Below are 27,789 nucleotides of genomic sequence, written 5' to 3'. Positions count from 1 at the left end.
GGCATGGATCTGACCAACTGTCATTATTTTAAAATGATAAAATGTAGATAGAATGATTCACATATGTCTGTTTACCAGGTAAAGCATTAAAGATACTAATGCAATAGAGCTGGGTGCTTCTAATAAAAAAAGAAGAATTCTAATAAATATGAAAATGGTAATGACTTTAATGATGTTTTAAAATAAATAGCTGCTGTGTTACAGTGCTGAGAAAGGCATTGTAGCATTAAAGTAGTAGCAAACAATTAAATTTTATAATATCTCTGAGCCAGAGGCAAAACTCACTATGCCCATGTTGACCAATGCTATCCTGTACCTAAATTTTACCTTTCCATCCTTACTGTTTTCTTCCATAAGACACTAAATTTGATGTTAGAAAGCAGTCATTTGTTTAAGCATGTGGGCTTAGAAAGCAGACACCTGGATTTAAATGCTTGCGCTTTAAATTTAAAGCTGTGTGGTGTTGAATTCCCAAAGCTTCCTCAGGCCTCCATTTTCTCACCTGTTAAATGGGTGTACTAATATTTTCTTTACTCATACAATTGTCATAAAATATTTGTAAAAGGGCTTAGCTCATTTGCTAAGCACATAGGAAGTGATAATTATGTGTAATAAATAAATGAATGAATTTCTGTCCTGAGAGGTTTACTTTGGTTTTCAAAATTTTTTCAGCTGTCACTTTGGTTGTTTAGAACTTACTGTGACTTTCTATTCAACTATTAAATTCAACCAAAATTTGGTCTACTCCAAAGCTTTTCCCTTACATTCTTTCAATTATTTTCCTTCCTCTGGCTTTTGCCCTAGTTACCACATCAGTTCATCCCTGCTTCTAATTCTAATTTCTGAAATGTGTCCCTTGACCAAGTCCAACAAAGTCCATATTACCATTAAAAACAATCCCACAAATACAACCTCCATCAGCGAACTTTCATGTTCGAGGGAGACTTACAATTGGAGGCTTAGGACAGAAGGGTGAAAAGCACATGGTATAGCTGATATAACCATTAGTGACATTGACATTCATCATATAGTTTAGTCTCTAAGTTCCAGGCAAACTGTAGTATTGTACCTTGTTTGAAAACTAGGGGTGGTCATGTGACTTGTTTTGGCCAATAAACTATGGACAAAAATAACATATTATTTCTGGGTAGAAGTTTCAAGAACGGTAAGTGATTCACCATACTCTTTCCTGTTGATGTGGCCTCAAGCAATATTCCAGATGGTAACTTCCCTGTCAGCCTGGATTCCAGACTCCAAAGACCCACAATAGACACATAGTAAGTGAGAAATAAATATTTTTACTTTAATCTATAAGCGTTGGGTTTTTTGTTTGTTTGTTTTTTCCGAACATCACTACTTTACTCATCTTGGCTGATATAAAAATGTCACAATGAAGAGCACACCTGTTCAAGCCCCAGCTGTCCCACTAACTTTAGGGTAGGTACTTAACTTGTTTTTGAGATGTAACTCAGGGTTATTTACGTTCTCTCTGCCTCAACTTACTCATCCCAGTAAAACGGGGATGATACTAAAATTGAATTAATTGTCTGTGAAGAATAAAATGGTATTATATGTAACGTGCATAGAACTATGTTTAGTATACATTATGTGCTATATTGGGGCCCAATAAAAACAAAACAAAAAATCCTGATTATAAGGAGTTTATAATGTGGTAGGAGAAATAAAGCAGATATTACAAAATAACCAGAACTCATAATAAATACAGAAAGGGAGGTTCTAGCAAAATAGTGAGGAATTTTAGAGAAGGGAAATCATCCCTTGTGTGGGGAAGAGAGAATGCCTATTAAATAGTAGGGATTTTCATTGGACCTTAAAAAATTAAGAAGGTTTACAAGGTAAGGATGAAAAGGATTGGGGACTAGAGGAGCTAATGACATTTTTAAAGATGAAGGCAACTACCACGTACATTTGTCTAGAGTATGAATTTGGCTATTGAATCTTCAATGCTCTATCCATATTGTAAGGGTTCTTTTCTGATGGGGGCGAGACCAGGTCAAGGGCTGCATCAAATTTATAACATCTCCTAATATAGTGAAACATATAAATGGGTACTTAATATTTCCTCTCTTGGATACTACAAACATAATGATCTTTAATTCTCTTGACATGAGAAAAAAAGAAAAAAAAAGATATCTTCTTAAATTAAAGACCAAAAGAGGCAGTGGATGTTTTAAGTCCCTGAGTTTAATACCTTTGTGCTTAGCCATGTTTCCACAGGTGTGGGTGTATATAACTACTGCAATTCTACATAGAATCTGGGTCTTTAAAAAGAGCCCATTTCAGAGCCTCTGAACATCTGTGTAAATACAGATTGAACACCAAATTGAACAGCAATTTGGAGGGAATCAAATTTATGGATATAAACCAATTCCAGGTCATTATGTAAATCCCTAATTCAACATGTATCACTGGAATATCTCTTTCCTAGGGTCCTCTGTATTTTCTCAAAAAAGAAGATTTAGTTTTAGTAAATAGACCACATAGGAAAAAGGAAAAGAAAAAAAAAAAAAAAGGCACAGTGTTAGGGATACCTGTTATAACAACGCCATGGGAAGCAAACAGAAAAACCACCGGGATATTAAAAATAGCATGAGGAGGCCAGAAAAACAAGTCTGGTCTATTGAGATAAAGACCAGCTAATCCACTAAGATCAACAAGTCTGTGAAAACATGCATAGTATGTTTAAAGTATGATAGGAAAGGCCTGTTAGCACAGATCAGGTTTGAATATGCTTTCACTAGATTAAAAACATAAACTTTTTGAGGCTAAGGATCATGTCTTGCCTTCTTCACCATTCCTGACATCATACCTGGAATATGGCAGGCATACAATAAATGTCTGCTGAAACAGATGCTCGAATAAACAAGTATGTGAATGGACAGTACAGTTACCACTTAAAATAAGACACTGGGCATGCAAAGTGCTAGAAAGAGGTTATTATTTTTTTTTAACAGACATGAAAAGTTTGTGCCTGAATAGCTAGAGTTTCAAGGATGCTCAAATCAAATCACATTTATATTTGTGCTCAGATTTTAAGAGAATCCTGAACTTTAGTTATTTAGGTAATGATAACTAGGAAAAAGATATACTTCTCTGCATGTTCGGTTTTTGCTGTATATGTGTATTTCCCTTTTATGTCATTAAATCTGGGTTATCCTCAAACTGGATTTTTCCCACCTTCAAAACCACTTGGGCTTCTCGTCAATTTTGACCAGTGTTCAAAACAACATAGAGAATAGAGGTGATAGCATCTGCAAAATTGTCTTCTTCTCTGGCACAAAGAATGTCACTTGCTTAGTATGTTCACATTATCCTTGGTGGTGGGGGACAGTATTTCTAATGATTCCCTCTCCACGGGCTTCGTAAGCACCCTAACTGCTATGTACACTTGAATGTATTTATATGTTGCTACCCTTGAAGAGAAATGAGAAACGTTGAGAGAAAAAAGCTTTGAAAACCTGTCTCCAAAGAAAAAGGGTTTAAGTTCAGCTTTCAATGTTCTAATAAGTAGTTTTATTTCTCTTCAGTTGATGGCCCTGGAATGCAATAAATCAAGAAACATGCAAATAAAAGCTGAATTGATTATCTCCTCTCCTCCCTTGTCCCCAACTGCTGTTCACTCAGCAGGAAAAAGAAAATCACATAATACAATGCAGAATTTTGTTCATTGGACTGTGTGGCCCTTGCTGGTGGGTGTCTGTTTTTTGCACAGGTCCCTCCATCAGTGTTAGTTCAAATCAGATGGGAGATTCTGAAGCCCTCAAAAGTGACTTACAACGCAGGTGTCTACTCTGGCATCAAATGAGAAAAATAGATGTAAAAAGCCTTTGAAAATAGTAATGCAGTACACAAGTGAACATTATTATTATTACTTGTGGTTCATGAGAGATAGGTATTACTAATATTATTATACAATGTGAGTCTGAATAGGGCCGTACACCAAAATAAAGGTAACCCTGGATTAGGCAGTTTTATACCTTTCTAGCTCTGTTTCACTGTAACAATGAAGCGAGAAACCAGAGAAACAAACTGCTTTCATCCCTCCTACAAAACAATCGATTGCAATCTGAAAATTAAGGAAAGATCACATCTGAAAAGGCTAGAGTGTGTCACAATTGTGAGCACGAACATGGGAAGGATACCAGTAGCAGCAGCCAAGCTTGGCTGAGCACTTTCTACATTTCAGGCATTGTTCTAAGTAAGCCCTTCACTTATAATATTTCATTACATCGTCACAGCAAACTTATGAAGTAGTTTCTATTATAACAGCCACCATATAGGAGAGGAACCTGTGACAAAAAGGCTATAAATTAGCATGAGCAAACTTCTCACACCTATGGACGGGTGGAGCCAGGATTTGAATCCTGGCTGCCTGCCTGTGAACTATCCAGCCTCCCATGCAAAGTTAGCAAATCAGCTTCACAGTGAATGCCAACAAATATTTACTGTGTGACTTCAAAGATACATACATCTCTGCCTAGCTAGTAAATGCAAGAGTAGAATTCTAACCTAATCTTGTAGGTTGAATAATGGCCTCCCAAAGATGTCCTAATTGCCAGAATCTATAACGTTACCTTATATAGAAAAACAAACTTTATAGATGTGATTAAGGTTTTAAGCTGGGGAAATTACCCTGCATTATCTGAGTGGGCCCCAAATGTAATCACGAGGATCCCTCAGAGGCAAGAAGTTCAAGGTGGGAGAGGGTGGTGATGTGACAATGGGAGCAGACATTGCAGCGATGTAGCCAGAAGCCAAGTTATGTCAGCAACCTCTAGAAGCTGAAAGAGTCAAGGAATAGATTCTCCCTGGAGCCTCCATAGGGAACCAGCACTGCTGAAACCTTTCAGCACAGGAAGACTCATTTTGGACTTCTCACCTCTAGAACTCTAAGAAAATAAATGTGTTGTTTTAAGCCACCAAATATTTGGTAATTTGTTATAACAGCAGTAAGAAGCTACATACCTGGATGTTTTTTTCCCTAGCAGTCCAGTATGTGTTCAACATATATCATATATGCACTCTGTTCAACTGCTGGTGGGCACAAATAAGTCCTTCACTCAGTATATTTCTTTATACATGTTTTACACATTTATACTTATATTCTTAATTTTTAAAAACCATTATTCCAAAATGATACAAAACATGAGAATTTAATGGGCAAAAAATTGTTTCCTCCTCTACCACCCTACATTATATGGTCATTTCAGTGTGGTGTGTGTCCTCTTAGATTTTTTTCTAAGAATATTCAAACTTGTATAGGTGTAAAGTTTTCTTTACATATTTTTGACAACTTATTTTGACAACTTATTTTTCTTTTTGCCTTCCCCCCCCACTCTGCTTTAAACAGGGTTGCCTTTTCCTTTGAGTGCGTAAAGATCTTGTAATTTTTTTAAAGTTTTTTTTTTTTTTTTTACATTTTATACTATGTAATTCATTGTACCATTCCCTTATTAATTGAAATACTGGCTATTTTGAATTTATTGCAAACTCAACAAATCCTCCAGAGTGCTTATCATGTGAATTATGTATTTCTCAATCCTGGGTGGGTGGATAAATATTGCTCCTCTTACCACTAACATAATCACATATATTCTTAACAGGTCTGGCTTCTCAATGGGCTAGTTCTTCCTAAGTCATTTTTGCTTTTGGTTTTATAATAAGAAGTATCGGTAAATCAAATCATAAAAAGATTGCTAAAGTACTCTACCTTAGTAAAGGTCTTCGTACGTAGAAGGAAATTAATAATGCCTGCTGACTAACTGACTAAATGACTATGATTCATATATGAAATTTAAAACTTAAATTTACTTTCCCATTTTGCTCCCCAATCCCAGTACATTAAAATATGCCTCATTTTTTATACAGAAGTCAGGGGGTATTGACATATGACTTCCAAACTATTGTACATGGAAGAATACTCGTACAGTAAAACAACTGCTATTTTTGAAATGAAAACAATTTTTCCAAGCCTGAATTTTACTGCTTGCTGTTTAAACAAACAAACACAATAAATTTAACTTGGATAAAGGGACAAATGCTTAAGATAGCAAACTTACAAACATCTCCAAAATGACCATAAAAGACAAGTGTGTGATTAGATAACCAGCTGTGGAAGAGTGTTTAGTAGAGGAGAGGCTGTTTCTGTCCCAAATTGGCCTTTTTCTTGCAGTTTTTACAGTGCCCACATCACACATATGGCAATAAATGTATCTGATGACTGCCTGCAGAGCAAAGATATAAAATGCCAAATCCCATGAAATACATAGTGTATAGTTATTTAGTGTTTTGAAAAGGTATTGTTTTCTTGACAAACATGCTTTAAGCTATGACTGCTAAAATCCAGGAAGTCAGGACTGTCTGCTAAATGTTTTATCAGTCTAAGGAAAAAACTTCCAACAACAGTAAAGTACACAAGGTGCTAATACACAATTGCAAATGGTGTTCAAAATACTTCAGTAGTGCTATGCATGGGATGTGTTTCCTTTTTCCTTGCCATTGGTTGCTCTGCAGGTGTTTTAGTTTATGCAAACATGTTCCTGAAACCTAATTACATGTAAGAGATGCCAAATATTAGTTTTCCATTTGGGGTTTTGGATAATTCTTGATAATTTGGTTTCCTTTCTGAGGCACTCAGAGTATTCATTTACTATCCATTGTACACAGTTTAGAATAGCCCCTGCCACTGAGTAGGTCCTCGAGAAATAATTCCTAAAACATTGATGCCAGTGCTATGGTGAGATACACAAATAATGTATCAGAAAGTACACTTAACTAGTTCTTTCTCTGTCCTGAAGCAACAGTATGATTCGAAACAAATCACTAAATATCACCTGTCCTCAATTACAAGCATCATTTATAAAATGTGTAAATATATCTGTGTGTGTGTGTGTGTGTTGTGCGTGTGTGACATGTTCACCCGTTTCAGAGAGTTAGGTGTAAAGCCGCAAGCCTACACTATCTCCACATTTCCTTTTAGCTCCAAATACTTGAGATTAAAAGTTAATATCTCAGTCTTGCACAAAACGATACAATTATTTTTTGACTACTCATCTAGGGAAGAAAACTGCTTTTTTATACTAAACATGCATTTAAATTAAAATATCTAAGGACACATAAAAATCAGAAGTACTGAAATTCATAAACATCTAAAATATATATTTGTTTGCCAACCCACTACAAGGTTGCTGATTACACTCATGGATCAAAATACTTGTCCCTGATTCTCTCAGAATTTAGGGCATTCACTATTCTTTAAAATCTTTCCTCAAACGCCATTTCATTCAAACTAATAATTTACTGCTTTTCATTTTTCCTTTTTCCACATTTCTATGTCCACTTTATTTATTTTCATTCTGGTTTTGAACAGGCCTCTAAATTCACTGTTCAGAAATGTAGTCTCTTTCTGTTGACTCTACCCTAAACTGATGTGTAAACTTTAAGTCATTTCTATGAGTATCCACTGGTTTTTGTTTATTTGTTTGTCTTAGTCTCTACTCATTCCCCCTTTACTTAAATTTCCCCCACTCTTCAATGAAGTTATGTTGTACATTTATAACACTTTCTTTAAAAAAAAAATAAGTTTATACCCCTTCACCCATTTCTCCTACATCCCATTCCCACCTTTAGCAACCACTAATCTGTTCTATGAACTTGGGTTGTTTGTTTTTCTGTCTGTTCATTTTTAGATTCCACACATAAGAGAGATCATATGGCACTTGTCTTTCTCTGACTTATTTCAGTTATCATAATGCCCTTGAGGTTCATCCATGTTGTTGCAAATGTCAAGATTTCATTCTTTTTATGGCTGACTAATATTCCATTATATATATATATATATATATATATATATATATATATATATATATATATATATATACACACACACACATATATGTATATACATATACATAATTTCTGCATTCACTGATTCTTTTATTTATGATGTATATATGCAATATTCTTACCTTGTGTGTGCTGATGTATATAAAATAAACCACAAGGAATAATAACAATGATTATTTTTCAAGTCAAATAAACTTGAATTTCACCTTTGTTTCGGGTGCTCACCACCTGTGTGTGCTCCAGCAGGTTACTTGAATGAGTCTTAGTTCCTTCATGTCTAAAATTTAGACTATCACCAACTACCACATGGAGCTGTTGTGGATTAAAGATCAATAGCCTGGTTACATGTTAACAATACAGTATCTGAATCCCCGACAATAATTTGTTTTTCAGTTTGAAGAACCATATCTCTGTCTCCTCAGTCACACACACACACACACACACACACACACACACACACCTTAGATTTGTTAGTATATTAATTTTAGAGTTTTCTTATTTCTTATATATACTCATACATATGTGTGCATGCGTGCAAACTTAGATTTGCCCTAAAATAGGTTATTATTTCTAATGTTGGTAAAAAACTATCAATATGGTTACAAGAATCAGGGATAGCAAGCACCTACAACACATGCCTCTGCCTTGCAAACCCTTGGTCATGGCAGATACCACTAATTGATCATAGCACTCTTTATTGCTGAAACCACAAAAAGCCTCAGAATCCTTCTCAAAACAGTGCTCCGGGTAGCCTCTACTAAGTCTATTGGATTAGTTCTTACCATGAAATGTCTAGAAGTACATTGCGAAACTGAGATACAAGAAAGACACTTCAGAAAATACCATTTGAATAATTTTCCCAATCTGACCTTGTTTATATGCCTCAAGAAAGCTTTTATACCTCAGAAAGAAAAGAGCTTTCTGCTCAGTTTCTATACTTCATATTCAAGTTGGAATAAACACACAGGTGATCACATACTGGAAATTGTACATACTTCTCATTTTACATAAGACTAAGGTTGCGGTTTACTCATAATATTTATTCTTAGTGAAAAACAGTCATTTTAGGTGCTTATAACACACATTATAAACATTAGTTTATTCTTCAGTTAAAAAATGCCTTTCTAGAGGTTTCCCTTTCTTATTAATTCACCTACCAGGCATTGTTCTAAGAGCTGGGAATACAGTAGTGTATAAATGTAGACCAAAGTTCCTGCTTTCACAGAGCTTATAGTCAGTTATGACTAACTAGCCATTTCTGTTATGCTTTCCTGCTACATTACTTAACAGCCCTGATGCCATAACCTAAGCCACATTTTAGATGAAAATCTTCTCATTTGAGGAATTGAAATAATCAGAAACTCTTCTTTAATGAACATTAAGGCTCTGTTTTCAAAACTGCACTCTACCAAGTATATAACCATTTTTCCAACTGACAAACATTTTTTTTCTCTTAAGAATAAGGAGAACAACTTATGCCATAATAGCCCCCTCCCTACTCATGCAGGCCACACTTCTGGGAGCGCCTGGTACCCACCATCCCCCACGCAGGCTCCTCCTGAGCTTCATCTGGCATTTACATTGGAACATACGAGTATGAACAAGCTCAAAAGATAATTGTCCACATGTTATTATTCATTTTATTTTGATCATGAAATTCAAAAGAGAGCATACAATAGCCTACTCTGAGAACTAAAGTTTGGAGATGAGGATTGTTTTTTATCTAATTTTTTGTCTCTATGATACACACACACACACACACACACACACATATATATACATATATGCACATTCCAAATTCATAGATACCATGATTTTAATTTGAGACACACCGAACACTACATTTAAAAAGTGAGTAAAAATATCTAGTTTTGGAATAAATGCATACACCCTTGAAATCTAGCAGGAGGCAGGCACGTTCATTCACAGGGCTTCCTACTGCTACGCTGAAGAATTTGCTAGGATTGATCCTTTGGTTATAAATTTTAGGCAGAACATTCTGCTGAAAGCCTCAGGAAAATTGAGGGTCAAGGATGTAGATAAATAGGAAACACTTTTTAAAATTGCAAGCATAAGGTGCACAAAAAGCACATGATTTAATGTATGTGTGCAACTTAAAAAAAAAAAATGGACCAACGAAAGGGCTATCCATTTTTAGGCAAGAAAATATTTTAGATCCCTAACTTACTGTTTCCATTTGTGTAGTGGGAGAAGGAGAAAACCACCATCATTATGATTTTAAATCATAAAAATTATCAAAGTTAGCCTATTTAGAGGGAAAAACTCATTTATGTAAAATCCTTTCAATAGTTTATACAATAATGTGCTTTTATATATAAAACTTTAAGTCATCTGCAGAATCATTTGTAATAAGTATATTGATTTTCTTTTTAAATGCTAAGTCATCATATTTAGAGGAAAAAGTTCCGTGTATTTTTCTGCTTCAGAAAATCATGAAATAGGTTTATAATATTCAACCTCTCTGCCAATAACTCTCTTTGTCATTCTGTAACAAGATTTTTTTTCTTTTTAACTTTCTTGAATGATCACAGACATATTTGCTTCCAGTTTCAATCTCTGCTCTGGAATGTATGGCTTTGAGTGGCTGTGACATTGTTTAGATTATAACGGCAGGTAAATTTTGACAAAGTAGTTCTAAGTTGACTAAATCACTTTAAAAATTAGAACTACAGAATGTCAGAGATAGGAGAGGCATCATAGATCATCAATGTCTACCCTCCTTTTAAATATAAAAACCTGAGCTACTGGGAGGCCAGGTGCGTGGTATCATTAATGAGCAACTGAGCAGCTATTAGGATAAGGCCCTAGTGATCGCCTCACCTGCTTTCCACCGATCTACCCCAATTTTATTTTATGTTTTCTTAAAAAAACAAGAACAACAACAAAGATGTTCCCTGAAGTCAGACTGCAAATCACTGATTTTTAGTAGCATTCTGTATACTTTTACGCCGCCTGAGGTAACATTATTGCAAACTAATTCATGACTCAACTTCAAAACTTGTATTTCCAGTTGAGGATAAAATCCATTCACTTCCAGAGTCACTAGTGTTGTCTAACAACCCTACTTAGAATACTTTCTAAGAATACTGTATTCTGAATTTGTATCCTCAAAACATCTTCAGGCAATTTAGAAGCTATGCCAAGTAGCGTTGAAAATCAGCTGCCAATTATAATAATGCATGTTAGCAACAACCAGGACCGAGACTTTGCTGTCCAAAGCTGTTGCTATTACTCCTTCAATTGCAAGACACTTTTATTTTTATTATCTTATTTAAAAAATATTTAAGTAGGCTAAAATAAAAACAAAAATCAAAAGCAGCACGTCACTAGGATCTGTTTTAAAGATCTGACACAAAAAATCCCATTGATAGGTAACAGCAACTACTTATTTAGCACTTTCTATGTGCCATATTGTGTGCTAAGTGCTTAACGAACATTATACCACTAATTCCCCAAAACTATTTTATGAGGTAAGTTCCATCATTAGCTCACTTTGAAGATGAGGAAACTGAAGCTGAGAGAGATTATGTAACCTGCCTTCATCAACAGCTAGAAAGTGACAGATTTGAAATTTGAAATCCAGATTAACTCCAGAACTCATGTTCTTAACCACACAATTCTGTGTCTCTAAGGAAATGATCTGAGAGTACTTCTCTTATTGTGATACAAAGAATTAGTTATGTAGATATTTTTACAGAATAATTATGTTTTCTTATGAATATATTATTATTACTAACAGAATATGTTGTGTTTTTAAATTCTGCTGAAGTGAAATTTGTATCCTCTTCAGCTTTCATTTTCTTCATGGGATAAGCAAGATGCCAAACAAGAACTGAATTAAATTACAGCAAAAGGGAACTGATATCATTGCTGAGAGTGGGCACTGGACAGATATTTCCTAAAACTCACAGCTATTAAGAACAAGCTATCCTGTTCTGTGACTATTAGTGAATACATTGACAAAATCAGCATCACTATCTATATAAGTTAATATGATAACAGTAAAATCTATTAGAAGCTCCGATTCTCTTGATGAATTGGGATTTAGCTAAAGAAGCTTTAGCATTACAGATCTGATAGAACCCCTGTCATTGGTTTATTATCATTCTTCATTCATTTAGTCATGGAGAAGGTCATGGATGACAGACCAATTGAATTTTGTCGACCTTAATTTTTATCATGAAATCACAATAAAAATCGGGTCACATATTCAAGGATCAACACAAATGATCAGTGTTTCTTTTCTTAGCTGTTTTTACTATTTGTTATTGCTTCACCAGAGGATCAGGAATGGAAATAAAATAATAGTTCTTCTATTTTGTTCATCTGATAAAGGTTTGGGTCTAGAAAGGGAGGATCACCTCAACCCATATGGGGAGGTAGCATTCCAAGGATTATTTCAGCAATAACACTCAAACACACCCCTACATACCTTTAAAATCTAAACATTTGCTTGGGTAGATGTGGCGGTGTTTGGTTGCCCATTTTTAGGGAGTCGGTCCTTGGGTATTATTGTTCAGAATTAAGGGTATTTTCATTGTTATATAACCTCACAGTTGCAGACAATCAGAGAAAAGTGAATGGCAAATAGTAAATCCACACTTACTTTTAAAAGCTTTTCTAAGAAATGTTTGCTCAGACGGAAGAACTGTTATCATCTAATTGATATATGTTTAACACTTTCAGTAAAGGGCACTGTGGGGAACATAACTCAAACAAGTAATAGAGTTTTGTCAACTGTGAAGTATTATATACATTAAAGGTAGTATAAAACTAAAACTATCAAGTGTGACCATATACTCCAAGAAAAAGTTGATTTACAAATGTGGGCCGGGAATCAAACTTATTGCAAGAAGTGAGATTAGGTAGTAAAGCATATTTCATGTGCTCAAGAACTGACATTCTAGTGTTAGAGAGAGAACAGATAAGAAAGACTAGCAATCGTAAGTACCATGTTGGGAAACATAAAAACTATCATTTATTTGGTGCTTATTTATATGCCAAGTTCATTTAGTCTTCACACCAACTTTGTAAGAAAGCCGTTACTTTAATTTCCCCATTTTAGACATAAGGAAACCATGGCTTAAGGACGTTCTAAAACTTACGGAAACTAGGTAGAGATAGAGTTGGGATTCCAGTCAACATTTGTTGGTGGTGTTGCTTTTCACTAAATAAGACTACACTCTTAAACACAGTATAATACTGATAATGCAGTCCCTAAAGACTTTTGGATGGAACTATTAGGAAAGCCATTATATGGCAGCTGGCACTTAAGGAAAGCCTTGGAGGAGGAGTAAAACCTGGAAAGATATGTCTGAAAAAAACAAACAAAAAAAAACCTAAAGGAGGGAAAGGCACCTTGGACGTGAAGAACAGCAAAGAAAAAGCATGGAAGTTGGAAAGTGTACACTATCTTTAGTGAAGCAGTCCTTTGTCAAACTTGCATGAGGTCAGCCTCTGCAAAACTGGATATGGTTAAGAGCCCATGAAGCTATTTTGGGGTCAGTATACAGAGGAGGACAATGGATAATAGATAAGGCAGTTGGGCCACCACACTGTCAAACTCCTAAAGTAAGCCAACTTAGAATTGTTTTTCTTCCCATGAACTTTAATACAGATGAATCAGAATAATCAATATATGATGATATAATTGAAATTTAACCCAGTCTCATCAAAGGAAGAGTTTGTTTGGCATCCTCAAGAAGCATTATCAGATATTTTTTTATAGACGAATAAACACTGGCAAGGCAAATTATTTAGTGCACTCGATTTTGGTTGGATCATGTGTGAATTTCTGTTTTTGTCTTTTATATGACAGCTCTTCCCTGTGGCTCCCAACATAATCTTGATCTTGAATTTAACTTTCTGGCTATTTATTGACCTGCTCAGTTGTTAGCCCCTGATATTCCCCCAGAATTTGTGTCAAAGCCTGATGCTCTGTCATCTGTCCTCTTAGTAAACCATACATGTCCTTGCTGCCAAAAGCAAAGTAGAATTTGTGCTAAATTATTTTTTATTAATATACTTAAAGTGAAAACACATTTTATTTTAGGAGTAATAACTAAATGTGATTCAAAATTAATAAACCTAGTTATAGGTATAAATGAATTATCAAAATTAGTAAAAGGCATGAAAAGTCTCTCAAGATATTTTAAAAGCCATGTATTTTATCATCAGGACAAAATTCTAATGACAGCAACCGTTGCATGACCTATGTTACTTTTTTAAAATTCTTATCTTAATCTTTTAATTCACTCTCATTCACTAATATCCTTTATTCCCAATTTTCAGTTTTTCATTCCGAAGATGAATGCTTCATTCACATTTTGACATTTCTGTAATTAGAACTTGTCTTAGTCACTGAGTATATTTAATGGTTTCTTCTTCCCTCCCCAAAATCTGTCATTAAAATGATGGCTCATCATATTATTAATGTTGTCACAGAATTTTGGAAATGTCATTCTTTTAATTTTCCTTTTTTTTCCAAATGAAATTACACAAAAAGCACTGAACAATAACAAAAACTACTTCTAAATATAAGTAAAACAAACTTTAATGCATTTGTCCACCATAAGTGAATTCTGTGAACATAGAGATATGCACAGCCCTCATAATAGCTAAACACAAGGCACTTCTTTCTTCTCTGAATTCTTTATTCCTCCTTCTTATCTTGACTTACTTATATCTTCCAAATAGAAAACAAGACTAAGTTCTAAGTGGAACAATAGGAAATGTAAAAACTAAACCACGGGTTTCCATGGATGTATTCATATTTAACAAGTACTCCATAATTTTGTTTCAAATTTAATATTTTTCTGTAAAAGGAAAGAATTTTGTGCACAATTCAAATGCAAGGTGGATCCTAAGTCAAGAGATGGTGGTGGCATAAAGAATTAAAGTTTGGAAATCCCTGTTCAAAGTCAGACAGTGCCATACTCCTCTCCACCTTCTCAGTGGTGGGCAGAGCTATGACTTCAGCTTGGCAGGTAGGAGATGGGCGACATTCAAGGTAAACATACTATTAGGGGTGTAGCTGCTATCTTTTTTAAGATTTGTCCTGCTTGCCTCTTTCCTCCAAAAATTTATTTCAGTTAGTCACTAAGCTGGTTTCAGGACATGATGTTGAAAAATAAGCCCTTTTATATTAAGCTGCCTACATAGCCTATTAAACCTGATTCTAAATGGTCACTATGGCAACAAAATTGCTACAGCCTGACCTGGTATGCACCCACACAAACATGGTGACCATCCTAGCATTCTTATGCTGATCATATGGACTTGCATTATTTGCTTTATTTTCTCTGAGAAACAACAGCACTTAAGCTTTTTAAAAAATAGAGCACATTATTATAATAAAATCAATATTTAAATTAAAACTAATAATTTCACGAAATTTTAAGTAAAAAGAAAAATGTATTGAAAGATTTGCATCTATAGATTATTTAGTGATGATAGGTACTATACCTGTAACCATAATTATCATTTCATTTCAAAATAGCCAAAAGCCTTAAATGTAGTTCTATTAATATTCTAATTATTTAAATATTAAATTGTTCCACATCTCTTGAGTAAGCATTCAATGTAACACTAGGTCAGAAATGGCAGGCAAGATACTATTCCTTGATAATATCCTAATTTGGTAACAAAAGAATACAAGTTTGATGAATTTTTGCTTTTTTGAAAAAATATTATATAATATATACAGTATCATATACACATGCATATACCATACATATAAACACAAATAAATGAGTGTGTGTGTGTGTTTGTGTGTGTGTATGTGTGGGTGTATACATGCACATGTATACACACACAGATTAGGAGCAAAACAAATTAACACTATCAACTGATTATTATGTATTATGTATTATATATATGCACACATATATGTATATATACATAACACATACATATATATGTATGTATATATATAACTTTGTAACCCAACATAAAATTATAGCAGCAGTCCCAAAAAGATTGTTAAATGACACTCAAATACAAAGCATGGACCTTTATTACTTATAATATAGAAAAGTGACAAACCCAGTGCCATGAAACATGTTTGCCAGTACTGACCAAGACTATAAGAACTACACATAAAGGTCAGAGGAAGAAGTAGCCAGAAGCCTGTATGAGATGGTGCCCTCTGCTACCATTTAGATGTGTCCTAGGGTAATAATAGGGCTGCTTCCATTGGTTTGTTACATGCAAGTAAGACAGTGTCCCAGAAAATGTGCCTTCATAGCATTTGGTCATTAGCTGGGAGCATTACTTTCATACAAAAATACAGTTGCACCTTGATAACCCCAGAGTGACAGTTTTCACTGTTTGTAACTGGTAGACTCAGAAGAATCATGACACACAATGATGATTACAGTGTCTACCTCAGAGTACTGCTCTGAGGATCAAATGAAATACTGTATGCTCAACCCAGAGCACAAGTGTGACTCACAGAGTGAGACTGGAGTCACTTACCCATTGAAAGGAGTCCAGCTGACCAACGTACAATCTGTATTAGCTGAAAATTTAGACAGTATCAAAATCTCCTAAAGTATCCATTACGAAACCCAAGAACCTACCATACTATACTTTTCTTTGTTTGAACAAATTCAATCACAACATAAATTTATGAGATTGCTAAGTGAATTGAAAAATGCAACTGCATATGGAAGTAACTTTTTAAATCTCCCTCTAAAAAGTTTGTACTGTTTCAATATTTGTAATTCCTTGTGCATCCCTTAGAACTGACCTGAAACATTACCTCCCCCTGAAAGCCTGTCCATAAGTCCAGGTTATGTGCTTCCTTGGTATGTCCCTGAATCACTCCGTGCTTACTGCCAACATGGCATTTATCACACCGTAATCTTGTTTTTCCTTTTCTGCTGTCCCCAATTGACTGAGTTCTTTGGGGAAAAGGCATATGTCTTCTTCAACCATGAAGCCCAGAAACCTGTCTCACGTTTGGCAGAGTCAATGTCCAGTAAATGTTTGGTGAACAAAACTGAATCAAACAGGAATTACTTTTAAGTGACAGAGGGAGAGGCTGGCTCACTGGAGATAAGTTACAGACAGGCCAGGAGGCATTCTGAAAATGCAATGAGCCTCTTTAAGAGGAGATAAGTTCTCCATCACTGGAAGAATTTAAGTAGGTGCCAAATGGCTATTTGACAAGGAAACTAAATCATCCATCAGTTGGTAATCTGGACTGGATGAACTCTGAGATCTCCAACTCTGTAGTTTTGAATTCATAATCTATGTTCCATAAAAATGAAGTCCTATATTTTAGTTATCCTATTGACTAAAATGCAGCATTTGTTTCCTTATAAGTGTCATAGTGTGTATTTCTCTCTAGAATAGCACGTTCAATAAGAACATAGGAGGCATTACAAAAAAAGCTGTGTTCTGAACCTCCTGAAGAACTCCATGATACGTATGAGTTGTCAGCCAATTCACGAATGTAAAAAGTGTCAGATTAAAAAACACTCTTGCATATGTTGAAAATGTAAAGGCATTGCCTCTAATAACACAACAAATCTTTTAGTAAATGAGATGTTAGCTTAATAGGAAAATTCTTGGTTGAATGGGGAAAAATGGAAAAACAAAATCAAACAACTTCAAAAATCCTTAACATCCACAGAAGCCTTATTACGAGCTACCACCTGCGGTGTTTTTTTTTTGCAGAGTGCAGGCTTCCAATTTATGTACACCATGGTTCAGGGTAACAAGCTGTTTCCTGCCAGACATACCAATTCATCATTTTAGCAAAGTCTCAAAGTGCTCCACAGATGTACATTAGGGAGAAAAGCAGTGGTCTGCCACATGCATTTGGCAAATACTTGCTCCTGAACTGCTGATGTAAATTAAAACTGGATTTGAAAGGCCTGGGAGAAAGACAAGGCTGTCACTTAGTGAACTCCATTAGTTAAAATGGCATCTTCAAGAACTGTAGGCTAAACTTAGATACTGCATTTCTTAGCAATAAATTGGATGAAATGCTTTTGTAAAAAAAAATAAGGGGCATTGCTATTGGTTGGTATAAATCTTATCCAAATGGCTAACTAATATTGGAGAGCAATTCTCTACCTACAGTGGGGTACCCCTCATGGGATTAGATCAGTGAGAAGCTGTAGTAGAAGGCTTTTCTGTTTCATCTGAAGAACTCGGCAATTTAACCTCCATAGGAAGGCAAAGCTTCACACTATTACAGTAAGGTAGAAAACAATCCTTTCAGAGTATTAGTAAACCACCACAATTGTTAAGAACTGTGGGTGTCCAAACCAGTCAGCACCCTGCTTATCAAAACGATTTGGCTGATTTTCATTATAACACTTGTAAGGTTTACACATTTCCCAAAATAAGGATGCAATTTCAAAAATATTACCATTATGTAAAATCAATGAGTCATAATTTTCTATTGATCCTATTTCCTTTTTAGCTATTTTCTTATTCTAAATACAAACATTAATATTGTTCCCTGAATCACTGAATTAAATGTTTTCACTAAACATGGTGGGGGTGGGTTAGGCATGGGGGAAATGAGAAGATAAATTTATTTGTTGGCTTCTATGCTAAATGTTCCTACCATCACTAACATATGAAACTGAAAAGTACAGCAACAACAGGAAATTAAGTGAGAGTAGACATGAGCTTGGAAGGTCAGTAATAAATGTGCATTTCATAAAATGACCATGTGCATTTCATCTTTATTTATTTCAAGCATCATTTGAATTCTGAAAACCTCTGTTCAACCAAGTGTTAAATATATATATATATATATATACACACACACACACACATACACACACACACACACACACACACACACACACACACATATATATAGCAGCCCTTCCTTATGGTGGTGGTGGAATGGGGACAGCCCTAAAATATCAGTTTCTACATTTCTGACACATTACTGCTAAAGAGTCCGTTTACACTGGGAGACTATCTCAATGTAATTATACCTCTTATTATAGTCAGGCTCTTGACTCTCCCTTCAGAAACATCAACCTCCAAATTTACGTGCCATTAATGTAGCCAATAATAAGCCTCCCCCAGTTTGGCCTGGGAAAATTCGACTATCTCAGCACTTGAAAGTGTTTGGTTCAGAACTAGCTTGGTGCTTTTTATTTTCTATTACTCTAATCAGTAGGCTAACCAGACCTATGTAGGGACATCCTAACTTTTTCCATCAACTTGGAAAATCCCTAGTACTATCAGCTTTTGAATTGGGCTTTCCAAGAATTAGGGGAAGAGAAAAGGTTTGCTTTGGTACTTAGAGACAAAGAGAACAAAGAAGATAACCAAGGCATTGGGAGCCAAGGAGTGAGGCTGGTGATTTACAGCTGCAGGATACCTTCAACGGAAAACTATTTCTGTCTTTGACTTAAAGAAGGAGGCTTCCTTTAAGATTCAATACTGGAGATCTGATTGTGTCTTAGAAAACATCTTCCTCTAGAAACTGCTAAAACTGCGCAAAGGTGGTATAGGAGATTACTCATGTTTAGATTTTCTGTCTTTTCTTATATGGCTTTTAACCATCTTTCCATTTATTTACAGAGATGTGAGAAAACAATATGTAATGATATATAACTAAACTATTTTATTATGCTTTCTTACTCTGGAGAACTAAACCAAACACAAAATAACCAATAAAAAAACACACACAAAAAAAACTTTTTGTCCAGAAAAAAAGGAAAATCTTTAAGTCACTGTATATGAGCATGTATATTATTAAAATTTGGCTATAACCTTAGATTATATTTTAAATATTTGTCTTAATAGTCCTAATCATTAGCTATACATTCCATCACATCTCAATCTATTTTTTACTAATAAATGTATTTAACTATTACTGTTTTTAATAATTTATATTAATATCGACCACAAAGAGAGTGCAAGTAAACTGGTTCTCAAATTTTCTGAGAGAAGTCCATAGTAGTGAAGTAGGCAAAGCCTGAACAACTGATGCAGTGAATTTCCTTCCTCTATAACAGTCTGATATTTAAAAGTTTGTCTAAAATCAGAAAGTCAGGCAAATTAAAAATGAAACACATTATTAGGAAAATTAAACAAACCTTAATACATGAATTATCTAATAAGTATTAGCAGAGTGCTACAGACCAGACATTGGGTTATGGAGACAAAATAATGGACTTGGCCCACAAGAAATTCATAGCCCACCGGGAAAATCATTAAGCGAATGCTAGGACATTGGGGCAAATGATATTGAAGAGATAAATTCATGTAGGTGCTAAGTTCCTGGAGGACAGGACCCCACTCAAGCTTTGGGTGGGAGGGGGGCGGTCCCGGATAGATGAAGAACCAGTGGGCATTGGCTCAATGGAAAGGGAGTAAGGTTGTACTTTGCAACAGCAAGAGCAGGGCAAAGTCAGACGAAAACAAAGAAACGTGTGCATTTGAGGAAATAAAATTTATGGCAGGAATAAAAAAAATCTGTGGTAGCAAACAGCAAGAGGTGAGGCTGGAAAGATAAATAGCTTCAGAACATAAAAGTCCTTGAACGAATAAAATGCTGTTCATATTTCCACTCATATTCCTCGATGCCCAATAGAGCATGCTATTTAATCTCTTTAACCAAAAAACTTGAGAAATTTGTTCTAAATGTTTTATTTAGAAGAACTTTGTAAAGCTCCACCTCAAAGCAAGCTCTACTCTCCCAGCAAAGCATTTCTGTAGAGCTCCTTTTGACAGTCTTTATATTTGAACTACGCTGTTTAATCATGTTAACTGGAAAAATATATATATTAACCTACTTCCCTTTCAGTGTGGTTTGGCATCAAGTCTCAATAGCATAAAAGTAAGAAAGAGCTCATTTTCTCAGTAGCTTTTCAGCAACTTAATATATGATCTTCAAATTAAAAAATTCACAGTATTTCCCAAATATATTCAATGAAATAGAAACCACAAGTGAGCTATTAATTCTGGTTCCAGTCCAACCAGAAATGCCATGTCTATCTCAGAAGCAAAATTACGGTAAAGCAGTCAAATAAATGCTCTGTGCACCCTTCCAACACTACCCTCTGGGGTAGCATTAACTAGTATAAGCAGCAGTATGGTACAGAGGAAAGGATATGAGCCATGAGGTAATGACTATGAATGCAGTTCTACCACCTACAACCGCATGACCTTGGAAATGATCATCTTTTGAGCGTCAATTTCCTCATCTATAAAGTTGGAATAATACACACCTACCAGGGTTATTGTAAAAAGGAGAATTTCACAACTAGTTATGTAATAAGCTTGGCAAGCCATACAACTCAACAGAGGGAGGCTATGATTAATAGACACTCAGTGACTCTATCCCTACCGAGGTTCTTCAAACCTGTAGCCACTGAGAATCAACGACCTTTGAAGCCACTCAGTTACCCCACTCTTCATGCTCAATTCATGAAACACCATCCTGAAAGGCCCTTCTTTGTCAGTTCCAATGCCATCTGTCGTTTGGTCTTTAGTACAAGGCTCAGCAAGTCAGGTCCTCCTGGCAGGACCAGATTGGAATGTCACTGAACACTGCATTCAATGTTTATCCCTTGGATAACAATCTAGGTTTCACAGCCTTTTCCTTAAAGAGGCAATTACCATATCATTTAAGTAGGATGGGGAAAAAACATTACTTATAATCTCTCGAAATCTCTACTTTCAAATAAAACTAAAATATCATCGTTCCTTTTTTTTTCCCCCCTTTGAACACAAAGATTTCAACCTGCACTAATACTAAACGGCAAGACCAGTTTGACTTGAAGTGACATGAATGCTGTACCTAGACATAGCCTCGCACTTTCAAGCGCTTATTCATGTTTTACTAAATGGGTTGTCAACTTGCTTGAAGTACATCATGGCATCGGGTGAAATGAACGTGCCTGAATTCAAACCACATGATTCTGGCAGGGTCTGGAAATTCTCTTCCCTTCAAGAAGACATTTTCTTCCACTAGAAAATCTGTATTTCAAACTAAGCGTTTACATGTTCTACAGCGTCGCCAAGTAGAAATGGCGTCGTTTTTGGGGTCACGTACACATGGGCCCAGTCCCAGTCCTGTTATTTACTAGTTTTGTGAACATAGGCCAGCACGCTAAGTCACTATTTGCTCATCAGCAGAAACAGCAAAACACTGCATATTTCAATGGGCTCTGTAGCACAGAGGTCGGCAGGCAAGGACCTGCTACCTGATTTGTACCTCCCATGAGCTGAGAATGCTTTGTACATTTTTAAATGGTGGAGAAAAAAACATTTCGTTTTCTTTTTGGTTACATAAGTCCCTAAATAATATTCCTGATTTTGCATCTTGGCCCACAAAGGCTAAAATATTAACAATCTGGCTCTTTACAGAAAACGTTTGCTGACCTTTGGTTTAAATGATTAAGTAGACTGGGAATCTTATGTGTATATTGTGTGCACGAGGCTCATCGAGGTGCTTAATAAACATCAGTTCTCCTCCTTTGAGGGAGCAACTGTGGCTTTGTGCAATAAGCACTAAATGAAAACAACATCTTTTCAAATGTTTAACTGTTTCCATCACTCATAAACTTTGTGGTACTGGACAATTTTGTAGCCTCTCTGAAGAATCATTTCACTTCTCTTCAAAATGACAGTATCAGTATTATTTCTACATAGGTTTTTCTCAAAAAAAGAAAGGAAGGAAGGAAGGAAGGAAGGAAGGAAGGAAGGAAGGAAGGAAGGAAGGAAGGAAGGAAGGAAGGAAGGAAGGTTGAACCTTGAAAAGCACGGGTCACTTATATGTGTGTTTTTTTCCCAATACACGTGATAAATGTATTTTCTCTTCCTTCTGATTTATTTAATAACAACTTATTTTCTCTAGGCTTACTTTATTGTAAGAAGAGAGTATATAATACATATAACATACAAAATATGTGTTAATCAATCCTTTATGTTATCAGTAACGCTTCCGGTCAACAGTAGGGTATTAGTGGTTAAGTCTTGGGAAAGTCAAAAGTTAAACTCAGATTTTGGACTGTGCAGGAGTTTGGTGCCCCAACCCCTGCATTGTCCAAGGGTCAACTGTAGTTAATTATTTCAAAACAAATGAAAAATGCCTGATATATTCAGTTATTTTAAAGAAAGTAACTATTTGTGAGTTTACTATAGAAAACTCATATACATGTATCTATATATATATATATAATTAAGTCACCCATTATCCCACCATCAAGAAATAATTCATGCCAATATAAGTTATTATATTTCCGTTCATTTAATCTTGTATTTTCTCTCTCTAAGACTCCTACTTTGCACCCAGCTACCCTTGCAACTAGGTGACTAAAATCTGGCTAATTAGATAGATGTATATAGATTCTTCCATATGGAATTTCCAGGAAGTCTCTTTTAAGATCAGAGAGGGACCCTCCCATTCAGCTCTCTTCCTATATCCTACTGGCTACAACAGAGAGATGAAAGGTAAAATAGACTAGCCATTTTGGACTAATGAGAATAAGGTACCCTAGAAATGCAGAGTACTCTCGGGATGGTATATATAGCAATGGGCTAGGAGTAACTTGAGATTTTGAAAAATTTATGGAGCCTCCATTCCAGTTCTAGATGGCCTTCCTACACTCAGGTTTCTTTCTTTCTTCTTCTTCTTCTTTTTTTTTTTAAAAAGATTTTAATTGGGGAAGGGGAACAGGACTCCATTGGGGAACAGAGTGTACTTCTAGGACTTTTTTCCAAGTCAAGTTGTTGTCCTTTCGGTCTTAGTTGTGGAAGGCACAGCTCAGCTCCAGGTCCAGTTGTCATTGCTAGTTGCAGGGGGTGCAGCCCACCATCCCTTGCGGGAGTTGAACCGGCAACCCTGTGGTTGAGAGGATGCGCTCCAACCAACTGAGCCATCCAGGAGCTCAGTGGCAGCTCAGCTCAAGGTGCTGTGTTCAGTCTTAATTGCAGGGGGCGCTGCCTACCATCCCTTGTGAGACTCAAGGAATTGAACTGGCAACCTTGTGGTTGAGAGCCCACTGGCCCATGTGGGAATCGAACCGGCAGCCTTCGGAGTTAGGGTCATGGAACTCTTACCACCTGAGCTACCGGGCCGGCCCTCAGGTTTCTTTTATTCTTCCTTTTTTGGTGTTTATTTTTTTTGTTCTCCCCTTATATACAAACATTTTCACCTTACTTCATATACACACTCTTGGCGGGTGGATCAAGGATGGTTTAAAATAGACCAAAATGTTACCAGTGATTTTTTCTGGATGGTAGAGTTAAACTGGATTTTATTTATCATTTATGCTTACTTGTAGTTTTTCCATTGTCTACTATAAATATATAAGGATTCTGCTATCAGAAAAACATTTTTTAAGGGACATATTATTTGAAATGTCCTGGTCTTAGGGTTAAACTATGAAAGTACCCTAGATTTCACAGTAGAATACATGATACCTAAAAAAGCAGGCCTTATTCCTCTCAAATATCCCTAAGAACAAAAGGAATTGGCCCATATCCATCTGCATTAAGTTCTATCAGTGATGTTCATTTTGACAACCAATATAATGTTGGGAGAAGATATAGTCATCTGAAAAAAACAAACTTTCCATCAATAATAGTTTAAATGCTATACAGGCTAGCCAATGAAATTAGTAGGGTAAAAAAGGCAGAAAATTTTAACACAGGTATAATCATTATTCCTGGGGCTATGCCCTCCCGGTTGAAAGCATTGATGTTATCACAAACAGCTTTTTAAACATTACTAAAAACAATTTAATAAATGATTACACTATGGCAATCACCATTATATTACAACAAGAGCAGAAAGAATAAATACTCTAACTTCCTAATATTAATGAATGTGCATTTATGTCCTGAGATAAAATTTAGAGAGCATTATATATGATTAAAGAAAGCATGGCATCGCTAACATCTCAGAACATTATGCACTGTGGAGAAGTGTCAGACGGCTCCAAAAGTAGTTCTAGTGAAGATATAGCTGATCAGTAGATGCAAATCCTACTGAAGACTCACTATCCAACAGGGTTTGAACATAATGTGAAGGATGGAGAGGGTAAAGAAATATTTAGGTAGAAGAGAAGTTATATGGAAGGAACATGAAAATCTGCCAATGAAAAGCTACTAAAAATCCTAAGGGGAATATAAAAAGAGTAGAAAATCATAGCTTAACTGGGAATCATAAAAGTCATCAAATCCCCTGCAGTGAACATCCCCAGCCCACACTCTCCCAGAAAATCTATTCACACTTTCCCAAAGTGGATACCATGTAATCATAGGTATTAAAAAATATAATAGGTATTGCACAATGGAAGTAGACCTGGGGAAAGCTGTGTTTATCAACATTATGAGTTTTTTACTGTAATATCTTGAACAGCCATTACAAGTTTGAGAAGTCCGTGCGGCTCTGTGCAACCTTTCTTGGAATTTTTGGAACAGGACAAAAGTAAAGCTGACCTAACACATCATTTTACCCAATGTTTTATTACAAAATATTCCAAACAGACTGAAAAGTTGAAATAGGATAATGAACATCCATATACCCACAACCTAGATTCAATCATTGCTATTACTTCATCGATTTTGCTATCCATATATGCATTTATATATACAAATGTATGTGTAAGTATATGTTTTATGTGTATGTGTGTATATAATTAGAAAATAAATTACAGAGATCATAACGTTTTACACCTAAATACTCAAGCCTGCATCTTCTAAGAACATGTATATTTTACGTAATATTCTTAGGTGTTAATGATGTGATTAACAATAATTTTTTAATATCACTTAGTATCAAATTCATATTCAAATATTCCTGAATGTCCCTAAAATACCTTTAATAGAATTTTTGTTTTTAATGTAACTGAAATAAACTAGGCTTTATGCAATTGTGGTCAGTAGACTCCAAGGGAGACCCCAATGGTTTCTGCCTCCTGGCCTTTGCGTCCTTGTGTAATCCTGTCACCTTAGCCCCTTGAGTGTGAGCTGGACTTACTGAAATGTTTCTAAAGTCAACAATACAGGAGAAGTGATAGGGTGTCATTTTTGAGATTAAGTTACAAAAAAGATTGTGGATTTCATCTTGGGCATTCTCTGCTCTTTCTGGAATCATTTCCCCTGAGAAAAGCCAGCTGCCTTGTTGTGAAGCAATTGTGTGGAAACATCCATACAGCAAGGAACGTTGAGTGAGCTCAGCAGCTTTTCCTGATAATCTCCCTTCTCCAGATGAGCCTTCAGATGAGACTGCAGCCTAGTCAACAGCTTGATTGCAACCTCACAAAAGACCATTAGCCAGAGGCACCTAGCTAAGCCGTATCCAGATTTCTCACCCAAAGAAACTGTGAGATGATAAATGTTTGTTGTTTTAAACTACCAAGTTTTGGTGTAATATCTTATACCACAATAAATAACTAATAACGATTTAATTTGGCTATTATGTTTCTTTAGTTTCTTTAACCTTAAACAGCCCCCTGAACATTTTTTTAATTACATTAATCTTTTAAAGTGACCAGGATAGTTTTCTTATTGAATGCCCATATTATCGTGTCTAATTGTTTGATTGTTTTATTGTAGTGTCATTTAACTTCTTCCTATATCCTTGTGTTTCCCATAAAACTGAAAATCATGTCAAAGGCTTCATGAGATTGAAGTTTAACATTGTTGACAAGAACACTTCACAGATTATGTTGTGTACTTCACATTGCATCACATCAAGAGTCATAAGATGTCAGGTTGTCTCATTATTAGTAATGCTAATTCTAATGCTTTATATAAAGCTGTGACGGCTACTTTGCTACTATAAAGGCTCTTCCTTCCCTTGCAATTAGCAGGCAATTTCCTAACACCTTTGAAATATGTACACTGTCTTTACTCAGTAATGCAGTGAAAACTCCATCTGTCTCAAGACAAACCCCAGCAACCAGTAAGCCAGTCAAATGGCTCCTTCGTCAAGAAATCATAAACAATATTATAAAATGTTTCTGATCTTTTCATATAAAGATTATGAAATATACTTACTGTTGAAGAATAATAATTCTTCCTATAATATGTGATGATCTAGTAGGATATCTAAGCTTCTAAACTACTTTGGAAATTTGAACTCCTTTGACAACTCACAGCCATTTATTTTATCTACAGATATTAAACATGCACATATTAAACATTTTCGGTATAGGAGTAAAAATAAGCAGTCATCATTGACTTTTCCAATAAGTCAGGTAAATATTCTCTATATGAAGAAAAGCAGTTACCCACAGTCTCAAAGTCTGACATTATCATCAGTTTACCAGCTTATTATCACAAACAAAAAGTCTCTCAGGTACCCAGAGAAAACCTTTGATCCTTCAGGTATCTTCTTGTCTAATGAGGTGTCATAGTTTGATTCCACACTTTCTTAACTCTTCCAGAAATTAAAAAAAGAAAATGGAAAATTCAACGTTCAAAAAACTAGAATTTATCTGAGAAAGAATCAACTTCTTATTCCATAGGATGGCACTTTTTCAGTTAGAATATAACTAAGAAGGCAGAGAGATAAAGTGATCGATTTTACCTTGTGAACACAATTATTTATGCATAATTATCACGATCTCCCTTTACATATAAAAGTGGGATCTTCAATTTCAGTCCTCTAGATATTCTTGTCACTGGAGTTCAATGATGAAATGCATCTAGACCCATGCATTAATAAGCCCAAGTCAGAATTTAGTGAATCATTACCTCCAGCAATTAAGAGTAAAAAACAAAATATTGTCTTTTCTCTACTGAAGGATCCTCAAGTAAGATAATCACGTTTCATAGAACCATTCCAGTGTCTAAAGTCCTTCCTTAAGCAAGTTATTACTGATTTAGCTATGATTAATGTTCAGGAAAGTTAGATGTTATATTTGGTTTAATTTTCTTTATGAATGAAAGTTAGCTAAAAATATT

At 35.4% G+C, this 27,789-nt stretch overlaps 1 protein-coding gene across 3 annotated transcripts in view; it reads right to left on the bottom strand.

The window, feature by feature from the left end:
- The window catches only part of PRKG1 (protein kinase cGMP-dependent 1), a 1,130,349-nt gene that overhangs the window by 332,274 nt on the left and 770,286 nt on the right, over positions 1–27,789 (bottom strand). The window lies entirely within an intron of this gene.

Source organism: Rhinolophus sinicus, linkage group LG07 (genome assembly GCF_036562045.2).
Source record: "Rhinolophus sinicus isolate RSC01 linkage group LG07, ASM3656204v1, whole genome shotgun sequence".
Lineage (NCBI taxonomy): Eukaryota > Metazoa > Chordata > Mammalia > Chiroptera > Rhinolophidae > Rhinolophus > Rhinolophus sinicus.
This window is presented reverse-complemented; position numbering and strand designations above follow the sequence as displayed.